The 17,902-nt window shown below is 39.2% G+C and overlaps 1 long non-coding RNA gene across 1 annotated transcript; it reads left to right on the top strand.

The window, feature by feature from the left end:
* The first annotated feature begins 10,279 nt into the window (after positions 1-10,279).
* On the top strand, positions 10,280-14,289 carry LOC309502068. Its single transcript, XR_014207119.1, has 3 exons — positions 10,280-10,460; positions 10,775-13,924; positions 13,995-14,289. It is a non-coding gene; the product is annotated as an uncharacterized lncRNA (long non-coding RNA).
* Positions 14,290-17,902: the final 3,613 nt, after the last annotated feature.

Below are 17,902 nucleotides of genomic sequence, written 5' to 3'. Positions count from 1 at the left end.
AACGAGCGAGAAGTTGCCATAGAAACAGAGAGCGTCAACATGCTGGCGTTTATTGCAGGCCTGCGTGCATTACAACAGGCTTGTTCACTGCAATATTGACATTTCCAGTCGCCTGAATTCCAGAGGGGAATGGGAAATGTATAGGAAAAAGGAGGTTGGTCCGTCCGCAGCGGGACCAGAAAAACTCCCTTTTTTCCTTACGCCAGTGACGCACGGAACACCATAGAAACGGTGTTTGGGTGCAGGCGAGCGGGTTGTACAACGCGCTCGTTGGCTGCAAAATACACATCTGCAGTCGCCTTTTCAGGGAACTGACAGAGCGAGCATTGACGGCATAATTTTATCTGCCGGTAGACCCGGGGATCGAACGCGGGTCTCTCGCGTGCAAAAACCTGAGAGTCTGCCACTGGGCCACAGGGGGAGACACATTGTAACTCAGTTAGCGCGAGTATTATAAGAGAGCGTCAACGTGCTGGCGTTTGTTTGCAGGCATGCGTGTATTACAACAGGCTTGCTCACTGCAATACAGACATTTCCAGTCGCCCGAACTTCAGAGGGGAATGAGAAATGTACGAGAAAGAGGAGGTCGGTCCGTCCGCGGGGGGACCAGAAAACGCTCTTTTCTCCTTTCGCCAGTGACGCACGGAAACCATAGAAACGGTGTTTGGGTGCAGGCGAGCGGGTTGTGCAACGCGCTCGTTGGCTGCAAAATGCACGTCTGCAGTCGCTTTTCAGGGAACTGACAGAGCGAAGCATTGGCGGCATAATTTTAACTGCCGCTAGACCGGGATTCGAACTCCGGTCTCTCGTGGGAAAAACCAATGATTCCGCCACTGAGCCACAGGGGGGGGAACGCAAAGGTTTTCGGATGCACGAGCATATAAGAGCGTCACATGCTTTCTTCGGCGTATGCTTGCAGGCGCGCTTGTATTAAAACAGGCTCGCCTGCTGCAATATTGATATTTCCAGTCGCACGATCAGGGAACTGGGAATATGTATGAGAAATTGAAGGTCAGTCCATCCTCGGAGGGACTAAAAAACACATCTTTCTCCTTTCGCCGGTGAGTGACGCATGAATGGGGCGCAGAAGGCAGGGTAGCTTTCTTATAACGTAAAGAAAAACTAACCCCGACCGTCCGCTTCCAGCCTCCCTTGTGAGCGGCGCAGTTTGCGCGGCTTGAACAGAGGGAGAGAGAAAGCTAGCCCCGTGACCGCCCGCTCCTGACATCCTCTGTGAGCGGCGCGGTGTGCGCGGCTCGAACAGAGGGAGAACAGGTATCGTCCCCCAAGCAGGCAAGGCAAGCGGGCGAACCGGCAAGCTTTGCGGGTTGGGGGGGGGGGCGGAGGAGCAGTCTCGGAGAAGGATGCCAGGTGAGTCCTCAGAGTCACCATAGGCAGTACCTAACTCGCAGTGAGGGCAGTCGCCGTCAGCGAGTGCGAGAGCTGCGTGATCAGGAAAAGGGGCGTCTTGAAAAAGACGCCCAGCTCTTTTAGTGCAATGGGAGTGTGTGTCGCGGCGGCGAGCACACACACATACATAAACACAGTAGCAGAGAAAGGATATAATGCCGGAAAGCGCAGCAGGAAGGCAAGGAAGGCGGCGCGGCCAGCGACTTCAGTGACTCGTCCCGCTGAAGGTGCTCTCTCTCGACGGCGCGGCTTCTAATCCAGCTCCAGCGATGCGTGTGCTTCGCTTGAAGGATGAAAAATCAGATAATAGCTGCCTGCGAGCGATATTTATAGGCCTAGACCACGCCCATTTCGGCGGGACGTGACGCAGCGGGCGCGAAGTGCCCTGATTGGGTCTGACGTCACGCCAGGCCTCGCTCGATAGGCTGCTGCAGTTGCCGCAGAGCAGCCAATAGGCGCGCGAGCTGTCTCGCCTATGTCTGCATTGCTGCTGCAACGCGTTTTGCATTATTACAAAATTAAGGATAATTTTTGGCTTCAATATCTCGCGGAAAAGGATTTTCCCCTAGCGTAAGATATCTTACGCAGTACGAGAGACCTCTCGTAAGAGAACTGTATTGTTTATCATTTTAGCTATTATAATCTATGCATCACATCACTTTTGCATTCACTATCAACATGTTGATGAAAGTGTTCATTACTGTCATTATATACTAGGGCTGGGTATTGACACAAATTTCACAATTCGATTAGATTTTGATTCACAAGCTTGCAATTCGATTCAATATTGATTATTTTGGATATCAGGTTCAATACATGGCAAATTTTCTCAAGGAAAACAAATCTCTTAACTAATGCTGTAAACTATGGGAGTCAGTTGTTGCCTATAGGCTTCATTAGCCTACTATAATATTGAAGGTAAAAATTAACTGATTTGTATACAAACACTTAAATTACACTTTTATTTATTTTTATAATAATAATGTTATATGAAATATAAACATTTAAATGGTGGCTGTCATAAAAAAACTTGCCAGATTTATTCAAACATGCATTAAATATTGAAGAACATTAAAAATTATAATGAATATGTATTATGGTGCATATATTTAGCAAAACGCTCCTCTCTAGAGTTAATTTTTCTCGCTGACTGACGAGTTTATGGTCACTGGATATGGTTTTTCTGAGGTAAATGTGACGTTACATGACATTGTTTACAAGCTGATTTACTGACGTCTTTCCACGGTTGAAACACTGATTGAGCGATTCCATGTGACGTGATACGGATTTCGATAAGCTGTACTCTATCATTTAACACACTTTCAGATGTTCATTCATGTTTATTTCATGCTGTAACTGGTGTTATTAAGGCGAAAGAGAAGATCATGTGCTTCTCTTGAGCTGAGCCAGAGTGATCTCATGCCACAGCGACAAAACGCTATTTATTGAATTTCGTAAGAAAATGGACGTAAATTGAAATCTGAGACTTTGTTTCATATCGATAGTAACAAAGCACAAAGATTATTGTGATTTATTGGATTGGATGCACGCTACAATGTTCCATTCATTCATCAACTGAAAACAGGATGACTAGCCTAATCAATTCTTGGGATTTAAGAATCGATATCGGTTCGTAAAAATGAGAATCGATTCAAATCGAGAAATCGATATTTTTTACCCAGCCCTATTATTTACATTAAGCTAAGATGCTGTTTGATTGTTCCTCAAGTGTACCGTACTGTGAAAAAGTCTAATGTTCACAATATCTGAACATGAATTAGCTTTTCACCAATATTAACACAATATAATTTAACATGTGGAACGCACATTTTGTAATGATTTGTAAATATTTAACATAAATGCCCATTTCTCGTGTGGATACAATTAATATGCTTTACATTTATCACTACATCAAGTGTCAATAATTAGAATTAGACACAGATTAGTGAAACATTATTAACCCTCTGGGGACCAAGCTGTTTTTGGGGCCCTTGAGATGTTCTGACATGCTCTGACATTTGTGCTTTTTTCAGTTATTTATAAACATGTTAATGGCAAAGGTGTAAATTCACTCTATATAGCACAAACAGGCCTACCATAATATGCGAGCAACATGTATGTAGATGTTTGTATTTTTAAGAGAATAATGTTTATGCGTGGTTATTTAAAAAAATAAAAATGAAAGTTGCAGAAATAAGACCACAAAACTCATACAAAATATGTGCCCACAAGACTTTTGACTAATGGATGTTGTCCCTTTCAGTTCTAGCTTCAAAATTATGTGAAAATAGTCTTGCTTTATCGTTCACAAAAAAAAAATACATTGATTTAAATGGTGTAAAACAGGTTTTGCTTGGAAAGCCAATATGCGAGGGGGAGGAGTAGTTTACACCTTAGTCCCACCCACTCTGCATAATGACTCTGCATAATTAGCCATTCATTCAGGTGTGACACTGACTGAGCCAATATATATTTTGAAGAAGACTTATATTGACCATTTAAGATTTTGCTTACATCTATCTTGTAAATATGTTTTGCTATTTTATTAAAAAGGTTACAATTACAACAATAATTACAATTTCAGCAATATTTCTGCAAAAAAGTACTCTTTCTTTGTAAAAAAAAAAAAAAAAAGATTATAGGCCTACATTTTATCATATGTATTCATTAGTTTGAATATAGCCAACATTGGAACATCTTAGTCTATGACTTTATTTTTGACAAAATAGTATTTTATATATATGAGCAGAAAAGCTTATTTGATGTGACAGTATATTCTACAGTAAAAACTGTACCCAAATCTAGTCAACAAAATGTTGTCTTTCATACTTCGCCTGACTGTAACGCAGTAACTGTAACTGTAAAAGCAGTTTATTCTTTCACACACAGACGCGCGATTCATATTTAGGCTAAACAGTCTTTACAAATATGTACCCTTCATTCATCTCACAGAAACGCTATTCATATTATAGAAACGCGATTCATCTTTTTGTTTACATAAGCCTACAACGTTATTCCATAACGTTATTCCACATTAACACTTGAGAAAGGATAACTTAGCCTACCTCACTCCTCAGCGGGATCTGCTCCTCATATCAGCACGGAAAATTTTCTCCATAAGGTAGGCTATATTATGCCTCTTTGTTTACAGCTGATGTGGGGGCGTTTCACAGACTGAAATGGTTCTCAGAATTTGCGTTTGAATAGCACGCGCTCTCCGGGGCGTGGTCAAATTACTTTTGAATGGCTCGTAATGAGCTCGACTGGAGTCGCTCTCTTTTTATACAGATTACAGAAGCTGATAATATTTGTTTTTTATATAAATTACTTCATTTAAAAGCTGCGATCTCAAGCTTTATGCCCGTGGGTCTGTTTGCCTGTTTGACTGAATTTTCGCAGAGTTATAGATAATTTTCGAACGCGTTTCAAACGGGAGTTCACTGACAGAGAGAAGGCAGAAATCGCATCATGTTAAAGTTTCTTTATTTGTCAAAAAGCAAAACACTTTATTTTTATTGTGAATATACAGAAAAAAAATAGAAACTGAACAGGATCGATTGATGTATTACACGAAAATGAAAGATCAAAATTAACAGAGCATTTAGTGTTTATTTTCATTGCTAAAAAAAAAAAACGAGCAAAACGCGCGGGCGCGTTTTTGGTCCCCAGAGGGTTAAAGCCTAGTGCAGAATCAAACTAACTCAACATTACTGACGGATTGATGTGGAGATTCACAAACATCAGTGTCTGGAATGAAACTGCAAATAAACATGTAGTGATTTTGTTTTCAGTAGTAAAAGCTATAAGATTTTATTTTGCTCTTTCTGCATAAACATATTTTGAAATATTTAAAGTATGACAAAATCTTAGTATTATATCACTGTATTTCTACCAGAAAGACTCGGGAGAATTATTTCAACAAATCGTACATTTATTGACAGCTCAGCAAGCTGATAATATACAAAGTCATTTGGCGTAGGCCCCATCCGTAGTGCATAATCCGAGGGTATCGGATCTGCAATTCCTGCTTGAAGACGAAGGCAGGAGCGCAGCCGACCCCCCCGGGAGGTATGGACAGGACCATCCTGGTGGTGGTGGGGAGGATGGGGGTAATCGTCGCTTCAGTATCTGCGAACTCAACATGTGTAAGTACCGAGCTTTTATACAGTGAGCATAAGAATAAGACTGGATAGAAGTGAAGGCAATAGGTGACGTAGTAATTGAGTCTTCCCAGCAGAACTTATGCTAAAGCTTTCACTTCTGGCTATTCACATTCTCCTTTCTATAACACTTGTGTCTTTTTTTAAATGGTTTTATATTGTGGAGTTTGGTTTGGTTTGCTGAGTGCTGATGCGGTTGCATGTGCATTAACTGTTAATGATGTTTAATGCATCTTTGTTTGGTGTTTCTGGAGTTAATTCAGGCTATAAAAGAACGCTGAGCAGCTCATAAACACCATCATCTCCTGATGAGCAGCGTCTTCAGTCTTCAGTCTGATTCCCGGTAAGATCATGTCGTCTCATGTGGGAATTATTGTGTCATTGTGTTTCAGCCTTTATTCAAACGTTAGCACGTGTTGTTCAGCTTGTTGACTCTCTAGTGTGCTTGATTATGTGTAGAAGAAATTAAAGAAATTAAGATGGAATTGTTTAAAGCAGGTTTGAAAGTTTTCTTTAAGGTCCTGTCGGAACCAGTTTCCATTTCAGGTTCTTGATATTCATTTGATGATGATGTGATCAGCTCATAAACTTCATCATCTGTTTCCCAGGTGAAAAGGAAATGTATTTAAACTGTGCTTTTTTGGGCATACTTAATATATTAAAATTATACTGTACTAAGTGCGTATTAAATGTATTATTTTGAAACAACAGTATATTAAGTGTATTTCAAGATATGCTTAAGATCAATTTTAAGTTATTTGCAATATATTTTAATATATTAAATTGTGCTAAAATGGAACCACTTCAAGTACATTTAGTGCATTTAAGTGTATTTCTTTACAGTTCATTTAAAATATACTTTCATATTTCTTAAACTACAGTTATATATTTGAAACTACATTTTAATGTACTTCAAGAACATTTTAATAGCATTTCAGCTCATTAGAAAGATATTAGCATTACACTAATAATTTATTATAAAGCTGTTTTAATCAGTATTCAAAATGCTATATTAAAAGTGCAAAAATAATTACATATAAATGTGAAGACACACTTTGAAATCAATAAAACTTTAATATACTATCTTGTGTACATTGCAAATAAATACCTAGAGTAATTTTTTTTTTAAAGTACAGCAGCAGATATAATCTCTTGAACAAAATACATTACAATACTGTCACGGTTCTATGAAGGAGGACTCAAATGCAGAACGAGTGTTAACAGGTTTATTGACAAAACAGTTGACAGATGACAAGATGTGGTCGATTCGTTCTGTCAGAACGAGAGTTGTAGATCCAAATGCCAGCAAGCAGTTTATTGAAGACAGGTTGAAACAGGGATTATACTCAAAACACCACTTATAGCAGGTGGGCGACCAGGATACAAATTCACAGGAGAGGATGAGTGATATGAATAAATCCAGCGCAGATGCCAAACTGGAACTGAATGAAGAGAACTCCAAACGATCTCCAGAAGTCTGGAAACACAGACGAGATCGAAGAAATAACTCCGTGACAAAAATTCATGTACAGGAGCTGGGTGAGAGAGCACAGACAAGAGTGACGAATCGACACCAAACAATGTAACACAGAAGTACACAGTAGCACAACATCTAACGAACTGGCAACACATGAGGGAAAGAGCACACATATAAAGGGAGCTAAGAACAAGAGGCACAGGTGAGCACACTCAGGTAAACGAGGACTCAAACAAGGGAGCAGAGAACATGAGGAACAGGTGACAACACTCAGACAAATGAGGATTCAACTAGACAAGGGGGCGTGGTACCGGGAAACAAGAAGGCAGGAACAGAGGAGCACATGGCCAACACAAACAAAGACAAAGCCATGTGTTTAAGTACAACACAAACATAGAGACATGAAACAAAGACAACACAGACAAAGCTGACAGGGCAGAACCCTGACAGTACCCCCCTTCTAATGGACGCCTCCAGGCGTCCAAAGCAGGCATAGAAGTCCACGGGGGCCACAACTGGGGAGGTTGGTAGGGCGAAAACATGGAAGTCCCAAACTGACCAGGGAACACAGAGGGAGGGATGGGAGGGATGGGAGGGATGGGAGGGATAGGAATGGAACCAAAAAAAAAAAAAAAAGTTCAAAGCCGACAAAGGAGGTGCCAGCTTAGGGGAACCATAACCAGGAAACGCAGAGGGTGGGATGGGTGGAATGGGAACTTGATAAGAGGCGTTCTTGGACACAGGAACTGGCCTAACTGATCTGGACTTCCAACTGGGCTTGACAGACTTGGGGACAAAGACAGAACTGGTAGGATCAGTGAAGGTCTTGGAAACAGGTAGTGGGACTGACTCAGGTGCTCCCTCCTGAGTAGCGCTGACGTACAAGGGAACTGACTCGAGAGCGCCCTCCTGGGCTGCACTGGCGTGAATGGGGACTGACTCGAGAGCGCCCTCCTGGGCTGCACTGGCGTGAATGGGGACTGACTCGAGAGCGCCCTCCTGGGCTGCACTGGCGTGAATGGGGACTGACTTGAGAGCGCCCTCCTGGGCTGCACTGGCGTGAATGGGGACTGACTTGAGAGCGCCCTCCTGGGCTGCGCTCTCAGGAACAGCCGGCTCGAAAACAGCGCTCTCTGTAGCAGACTCAGGAACAGCTTCCACTGAAATTGGCTCAGAAATTGCTCTCAGCAGCGGGCTCTGGGACTGAGTTCACAGGAGTGGGCGCGGGGACCACTCTCACAGCAGCGGGCGTGGATTCTGTGGTCACAACAGGTTTGCCAGAGATTTCTAGACACTTGACAAGATTTGTAAGACATTCAGAGAAGGCCTCTGCGGCAATGACAACAGGCATCTTGGGACTAGCCTCTGTGAACATGACAGGACCGGTAGAGATTGTCTCGGAGGGAATGAAACTACTAGTCAACGGCTTAGAAATTGATTTCACTGGACTTGATACCTCAGGAACCACTGGACCTGGAGCTTGAGAATGGAGAATCATAGACTGTTTTGTGCGGGCCTTTCTCTTCTTCCTCTTTCGACGAGTTGATACGGTTTGCTGGACTGCCTCTGTAGCATCTTCAGCTAACTCAGCCAACCCAGGCAGAATAACAGTGACCTTCGTCGACTCAGCAGTAACTGAAACAGACCTGGCTGACTCTGGTTCTTGATTAACATAAATTGACTCAGACTTTGAAGTGACTGGGACTGACCTGGATGCCTGGGAGAAGATGGTGGTTAGTTTAACTGACTTTGGGGTAGCTGTGATGGACTGGACTGCCCTCCTTTCTCTGGATCTTAGTTTCTTGGTAGAAGCCAGAGGAGGATCATAAACTTGACGTGTCAGGTGATTAAGGGCAGGGTGATTGCAGCAAGCAGATTCTGGTTGACTTGACATTTCCCACTTACTGCGATTAACAAGGCACCTAGAGAAACCCCAGAAATCCAGAATTTCAAGCCCCTTCATCTCCCATGCAGGCAGGGGGTCATCCAAGCAGGAGTTAAATATATATATATATATATATATATTATACACTTTTGTATTACTGAAAAGTACACTTTTGCCCTATTCGGACGGGACTAGTTTTACAGGGGGACGTTAGAGAAATTTCTGTTTCACAGACGTACTTTGAGATTTTAATCCTGTCCGAATCTGCCATGTCTGTCTTTTTCTCACACGACCTCTGTAAAAATTCCAGAGCAAATTACCTACTGTTTTTCGTCAAACTCGGCGGTCCTCAGAGAAATCTAATCCCGTCCGAATGCGAATGTCTGTGATTGCTGATTTTTTTTTTTTCCAAAACGCTTTTTCTTGTGTGTTTTGGTCAACGTGAACTACCGTACAATCTCTCGCTATCGCGCCGGTATTCAAGTTTCTGCTTTTTGCGCACCGATAATGGATGTAGATGTGTTCGGTACACTGCGACGAAATAAAAAAAATAAATCAACAAAAAGAGCCAAATCACGTAAACTGTTAAGACTGGCTACTGTAATATCAGTTTCAGGTAAGATTACTTTCATTTCTGCACTTAATTACATAACATGTAAATTATATAAGTTAAAACTTTTTATTCCAGTGGGTTTATTATAAGAACCCAGTTCTATAAAATCATGATGATAAATGTATGTTTAGTTTTTTTATACTACATTATTGATCGGTCATATGACCATACGCAATCCACGCATTCTGAACACGTGATCTTCTGCAATGCCCACATGTAAAACACAGACACTCCTACCTCGGTAATAAATACCTCCGAATCCGTACATGAAATCACAGACGTAGGTTGATAAGAATTGTAACTCAAACGTCGTTTGGAAAACTAGTCCCGTCCGAATAGGGCTTATGAATATTACATCACTCAATAAATAATCCATCAGAGTTTGATCATCATTCTGAATATGATCTGGATGAAGTCTGACATAAACATGATTTTCTCAGCTTTTTGCTCAAAATGTTTTGTTTTTTATTAAACTTTCCCACAGTCTAGCTTTGTTAAAAAGAAAAACTTTCTTTTAATATATTACATGTTCTGATATTCATACAACAAACTATTCTGTGGGCCGTGAAGCTTTAGTGAAAATGAGCAAAGACACTTGCGGGGAAAGAGTTATAAACGCTGAGTGAACTTTAAAAATGAAAGCATCAGATATAAAGCGTTCTCAGATTACTCCAGTCGTCGTAGTTGAGCCGAACCGTTTGTGAAAGTTAGACTGGTTTTTCACTCGTCTGTAATCTCAGGCATTTCCTACATTAGATCCACAAGCTTTAAGATGTGTGTTTTTACAGTGTGTGCAGTGAATGAAGAGCTCTTTAAACACGGCAGTGGAAACTTGTGAAACATCTGTCAGTCTGTGTGTTGCTCCACAAACTTCTGCTTTGACCTGCAGACGAAACACACAATCCTGTCAGTAATGTAAGTTCTTCAAGATTTATTCCTAGTTTAATAAACCATTGTACACTTGCAGCTGTGCTGGACTGAATATTCAGAACAACAGCATTCTTGCTTCTGTGATATTGTTCAAATGGAGGATTTCCAAACTTTAATCTTACATTTCTAACATTACACACATCTCCTCTAAAGAACATGTAAAGCAAACTGAGGAAACTTTATTTCAACAATCACACAGAAAACAACTTATGTCATATATTTTCCCTAATGTTTTTAATAAAGTAGTAAATAGTAAATGAATTCATGTTTTTTAAACTAATGACTGGTTTGTTATTTAGTGTTGCCTGTCAAGATTTCATGAAACAATGGCAAAACAAAACGCCAGCATCAACAGATCAAGTGAAGATTATTATATCAACGGATCAAGTGGAGTAAATTATGAAGATGAATGGCGTCGTCATTATGATGATGAACGGAGAAGGAGACGTCAGATGTGGGAATTTCTCTGGAAACTTTATTCTGCAGACCCATTAATTATCATGATAATTTCAGCCATTGAGATTCTAATCATGATCTTAACTCTGTTTGCGTTGTGTGCTCTTATCAAATCTAATCGCTCCACTCCAGTGTTTGTTATTCATTTGATTCTTTCAGATCTCATTCAGATCATTTGTAGATTAACGAACACAATCACAGAGTCAGAGGATGTGTATATTGCATATTGGTATAGTTTGATTGTGGGTCTGTATTTTATGGCATGTGTTGCTTTTGAACGATATCTTCTGGTTTCTCATCCTATCTGGTACAGATCTCATCATTCACTAAAAGTCTCCTGTGTCGTTTCTGTGATCATCTGTTTTTTTCCTCTGATCTTTGCAGTCATACACTTTGCAGACGTTGACTCTCTTCGGCTGTTTAGACGTCTGTCTGGAATGACCGGCTGTTTAATCCCCTACCCGATAATCATTCTGTGTTTTGTTGGCACTTGTCACGGTCTTTCACGCGCAACACTTCTCTAAAGCGCAAGAAAATTTTGGGCAGTTTGTTCCTGGTGCTTCTAACTTACACTTTTCTCATTCTCCCCCACATAATCCTGACTTTTATATATGCATCTGGTTACGACAGTTACAGTTCACTGTTTTATATAATTTGGCGTTGTTCTGAATATCTCGTGTTTCTGAACCCACTGGCTGACTGTGTATTGTACATGTTCTTGAGGCCTGATGTCGGAGGGTTAATGAAGTCTGTTCACTGCTGTTGTAGAACTGATGTTGGAGGGTTAATGAAGTCTGTTCACTGCTGTTGTAGAACTGATGTTGGAGGGTTAATGAAGTCTGTTCACTGCTGTTGTAGAACTGATGTTGGAGGGTTAATGAAGTCTGTTCACTGCTGTTGTAGAACTGACACACATCAGAGTTCGACACACAGCCGGGACGAACACTCTCGAGACAGTAGTGCAGCGTTTGCCTGCTGTGTTTCAATGCAAAAGCCTGCGTCTCATTCACAGACCGCCTGCAGTTCAGTTTAAACATCTGCACTCAATAAATGAAGTCAATGTCATTCTTCTCACTGCACACACCCTTCCTTTCTGTGACATTTAGGTTTATTAGAGATAACTCTTGATTCATAAAACTCAAAACTCAATTGCTCTGTTTGCGCTCCATTAAACACATACGGTAAACAGAGTTTTATTAAAGATGTATTGATGTGCCGTTGATGCTTCTGCTGACGTTCTGTATCAGCAGGACTTTATCATACGATGGAGAGGAGGGTTGTATAAAGCACGGTTTATTCTCATTAATTCCCCCGATAGACTGACAGATCAACAACATCAAGTAGTTTAATGTCATAGTCTTGCTTGTGTTCCTAATGCATGTACATTATACTCTTTTACCAAATAACTACTATTCACACTATTATTCACAGCACTTGAATATTGTTAGTTTAACTTCTATTGTTCTCCTCATTTGTAAATCGCTTTGGATTAAAGCGTCTGCTAAATGATTCAATGTAAATGTATTAAAAAGATGATTCACTCAAAAATGAAAATTGACATAATGTACATATGCCCTCATGTCGACCAAAAGCTGGATAACTTTCTTTCTTCTGTGGAACATAAAAGACAATATTTAGAGATTTCTTTGTCCATACATTAGAAGTCAGTGGACAGTTTCGGGTGAACTATCCCTAAAAAGACTTGATTTAAAGTGCACAGAATATATTAGAAGAGTACTAAGTTTATATACAAATATTAACCAGAGCTTGCATGGAAATCAGAAGAGAGTTATTTGTAATATTGTTGTGTCTTTATAGAAGTGTTTCATATCGAGTCAGAGACTGTCCTGTATTCTCTCTTTTCTAGCATTAATATAATTAAAGAGCTCTCAGTTCTCCTGTATGTGTTTCTGTCTGTGATTATTTGACAAATAACAGCTGAGTTGAACTGAGAAGGTCCACTTCCAAAAGAGAGAATCCACTTGTTCGAATGACTTTAATACAAAGACTCCACATGGAAAAAGCTCTCGCTCCGCTACAGTATTTCCGCCTCTCCCACTGTTAATAAAATGTTAACAATTATCATAAAGATTCATAAATGTTTGGTATCCAACTGTCTCTCTATGGTAACATTTTTCATATATGCTGGGTAAGATTAATGGTATAAGTTATCACCATCTCATACATCTATTTTGTAACTATTTTAAGTGTAACCATAACCATATTTTGTCATTAAACCTTTTCAATTACAACTAATGTGCTAACTAGTTTTGATTTGGTATTGACTTTGAAGTGCTACTCTAGTAATCATGGAGAGATTTACGATTTCTTGAACTCGAGGAGTCCATAAAGCTTGGCTTGCTTGGTAAATGTAATACAATATCGTCACTCTCTATAGCAACGCTCTCCCACATATTAAGCTATTGTAACTGCGCTTATTTCCGTCGTTGGTATAAGTGGCAGTGGGTGGAATAGACAAGAAATGTACAGTTTTCTACCATCTTGCTAATAACGTTTCTTTAGTCGTTCGGCAGTCTTGCAGTCTGAACCGCTGCTGGAAATCCACCGTTACACCTTATTCCGCCTCTCCCACTGTTAATACTTCACTCTTCCGCATTTTCTCATCCGACTTCCGCTAAACTGACACGGCACATCCGGTTGCTAGTTCAGTAGTTAGAAGATTGTTTATAGCTAGCCAAAACTTTAGCGAAATGACAAATAACGCTGATACCGTAAATGTTTTAAATTGGGAGCACAGAGAAAACTTTGTACAATGATCAGATGGTCTCATATTGTCCCATCCATCGTCATTGTTAATGTGGGTAGACGATATGGAGAAGTGGCCAGATGTAACCTATGGGGACATATTTAACTACCGTAAAACTTCAAATAATAGCCCGGGCTTTTATTTTCCCAAATCGCCGAACTGCACCGGCTTGTATTTGAGACAGGCGTCTATATGAGACAGGCCTTTAATTTAGTGTTGAGATGTTGTTCATTGAGTGTCATTGAGTGTAGGCCTAGAGATAACGATCCAAATAGCATAGGCTGATAGACGGAAAGCATGACAGTAGGAGGTTACCAAATCTGTGTTTGTGTTTAACAGATCAGTTAATGTAAGAATTAGCCTACTATATTTCTGTATGTCTAAAGGGGGTCGCACACCAGACGAGAAGCGCAGCGCCACGTCTTTAAAATTCGAACACATTATTCTCTGAGTGTACATTGTCTCAGATCGTCGTTAATGTATATACTGACTTCACCCTGTGCTGCAATATACATTCAGCTTTACACTCATTTACAGAAATCAGCTGTGTGGATGAAAATTGCTGATGTTATCGGATTTTCAGGTGATATTCTCAATTCATTCAGTTAACCCTCTGGGGTCTGAGGCGTTTTGGGGTCCTTGAGATGTTCTGACATGCCCTGACATTTGTGCTTTTTTCAGTTGCTTATAAACATATTAATGGCAAAGGTATAATTACACTCTATTTAGCACAAACAGGGCTACCATAATATGTGAGCAACATGCATGTACATGTTTGTATTTTTGAGAGAATAATGTTTATGCATGGTTATTGAAAAAACTAAAGTTTCTGAAATAAGGCCACAAAACACATACTAAATATGTGACAATAAGACTTTTGACTAATGGATGTCGTTGCCTAGAGTTTTTTCTTCAAAATGATGTGAAAATCATCCTACCTAATCACTCACATAACACAATACATTGATTTAAATCTTGTAAAACACTTTTTGTTTGTAAAGACAATATGCGCAAGGGGCGTCAACCATTCAACAGCATCATGCATATGTAGTGGTTCACACCTGAGGAGACAATGGGGCCCGCATACTTAATGAGCCATTCATTCAGGTGTGTCACCTATAGCCACAAGAAAGAATGCAAGAGCAATATATATACAGTATATATATATATATATATATTCTACCAAATTGGTTCACAGTTGGAAGCATGTCAATTTATTTTTTTTATATTTTTTTTCACAAATTTTGCTTGCAAATTGTATAATATCCAAGGAAAACATGTCTAGTAATTGTGCAGTTAATTCTCATACTGTATTTTCAGTTTTGGAATATGTATCCTCTCCCCAAATTTGTCAATAATAAAACACAATAAAAATTATTTTAAAAAAAGGCTTATATTTACCTTTTAAAATTTGTTTACATCTACCTTGTAAATATATATTTTTTTATTAAAAAGGTTACAATTACAACAACAATTGAAGTGTAATCTTTCTTTGTAAAAACTAAAGTATACATTTTATCATACATATTTCAAAGTTAAGGATTCATTATTCATTCGAATATAGCCTACATTGACAAAACATACTATATTTAACATATTAGCAAAAATTGGCAAACAAAAGCTTATTTGAGGTGGCAGATATTTTACAGTAAAAATGTGTAATCTATCCAAAACTAATCAACGAAATGTTGTCTTTCATTTGTCTGTAACATAGGTCTTTCGTTTTTATTATAAGGAATATAAATGTTAATTTGCAGTTTAATACGTTGCTTATACAAATACATTTTATTTCATCATATTTCAGTCGATTTTTATAGCAAAATAGTTTGCTAAAAGCAGATCATTCATTCACACACAGAAACGCAATTCAAATTTAAACCGTCTTTTTGCGAGTTGTGGTAAACAGCGCATCTCTGCCGTTCATTCATTCACACAGAAACGTGATTTACTTGAGAATGAAAAAAAAAACTTACTACAGTATTCCATCCGTTACTCCTCGAAATACCAGCACTTCTGAGGTACGTTTTCCATTAGTATTATTCCTCACAGCAAGTACACTTATCTGAATAAACTTGATGTGTTTTCTCGAGCTGATATGTGGGCGTTCACAGTTTGTATGGGATCGTCTCAGTCATTTGCGTTTGAATAGCGCGCGCTCTCCGTGGGCGGGGCAGATTAAAACGTAATGAGCTGAGATGAGCTCGACTGGAATCACTCTCTTTTAATACAGATTTCACAAGATGAGAATATTTGTTTTTTATATAAATTACTTCATTTAAAAGAAGATAATTCAAGCTTCACCCAGCAAACACAGAACGTTCCCCTAACGTTCCCATATGGTTCCCATTTGGTTATTTTTTTGGGAACCAAATAAGAACGTTCTAGGAACGTTCTCTGTAGGTTATTTTTAGGTTTCATTTTTATAACCTAAAGAGAACCTTCACAGAACATTCCCTGCAGGTTATTTTTAGGTTTCATTTTTATAACCTAAAGAGAACGTTCTGGGAACGTTCCCTGCAGGTTGTTATTTAATAACCTAAAGAGAACCTTCACAGAACGTTCCCTGCAGGTTATTTTTAGGTTTTATTTTTATAACCTAAAGAGAACCTTCCCAGAACGTTTCCTTGCAGGTTATTTTTAGGTTTTATTTTTATAACCTAAAGAGAACGTTCTGGGAACGTTCTCTGCAGGTTATTATTTTAATATCACTTAAAAGGCAGATTACCAACTGACAACGTCGTCAGTACGGTCCCCTAAGGTTATAAGATAACCAACAACGTTCAGCTCTATTCGCAATAACTTTTTATTAATGATATTTTAAATTAAGTTATACATTTTAATTCTATATGTTTATTTAAATGCTGCGTGACTTTGAAGTGTTTTAATGCGCATGCGCGTAATCAAACACTGGAGCGCGTAATCAAACACTGGAGCGCGCACGTGCGCTGCGCGAGAGCAGGGGCCTGTACCATGAAGGTAGCTGAACAAACTCGGGGTTACAGGATTAGTTTTGAGTTGACAAATCCAAACCGATGCAATCAGGCTTTATTGGTACCATGATGCAGCTCATCAACTTTCTCTGTCAACTCAGGCTTTGATCCTTAAGCTATGATTACTCCACGCGCGCGTGCACATGAAAGAGTGACGTCGACGCTGAACAACCAATCGCGGGTAGAGCGAGAGCGATATATTTTTCCGCGGAGGAGCAAGAGATAAAAATTCATAATTACGATGAATTTAAATATGTATTCAAGCTCAAAACAATACGGTCTCTGCTGCCAAAGCAAGAGAAGACTGTTGGAGAAAGATTGCTGATTGTTAATGGGTAAGTTAAACAAATACGTTCTATATTTATGTAAAATTATGTATATATATATATATATATATATATATATATATATATATATATATATATATATGTATATGTGTGTGTGTAGCCTATATGTGTAATATAGCCTATTTTTATAATATATATAAAAAATGTGCATGTATGTAAGAAAGATTAATATTCATTGATTTTTAGATGCAACCCCAAATCCAAATGTTATTGGCAGCAGATAAAGACAAAATATAAAAATATAATTCAAAGTGGTGATATTTACAACAACCTTTTATTACTTTTGTGAACATTTTATCACAAACACTTGTTTGCAGCAAACAGAAATAAAGAGTTAAATTCAGTAAACCAGAATACACTGTGGCGGAGGAGTTGGCTCTGAGTAGGCATAAGGGACGGCCGATTATGGATGTGATTACAGGTGCTGTACAATCTGACCCTGGTGCTGGCTCCTCTAAGCAAGTAAGTATGTGCAATACATTACTACTTTTTTAAAGTTTTAAATATGGCTGACTGTATGTTCTGCAGTAGAGGGAAATACAGTGTCCCTGTTGAAGCCAGCACACATACACAGTCTATTATTTATTAGTGTGGAGGAAATGATGAAGACACTCTGTCTGTGTGTTCTCAGACAGTTGCTGGAATGCACTGGGCTTTTTATTATTGCAAAGGAGACTTGAACTAGACTGCACACTAAAGGAGACTTGAACTAGACTGCACACTAAAGGAGACTTGAACTAGACTGTTCACTAAAGGAGCTGGACTGTGAGCTGAGGAGGCTCCAAAAAATATATATAAAAAAAAATAATTGGAGATCAAACAGCTGGATAAAACTGATCTCAGTATGTGAACTTATTTAACCAAGTA

This window comes from Leuciscus leuciscus, assembly GCF_965113295.1.
Source record: "Leuciscus leuciscus genome assembly, chromosome: 6".
NCBI lineage: Eukaryota > Metazoa > Chordata > Actinopteri > Cypriniformes > Leuciscidae > Leuciscus > Leuciscus leuciscus.
Note: the sequence above shows the minus strand (reverse complement) of the source record. Positions and strands in the feature narration are given on the sequence as shown.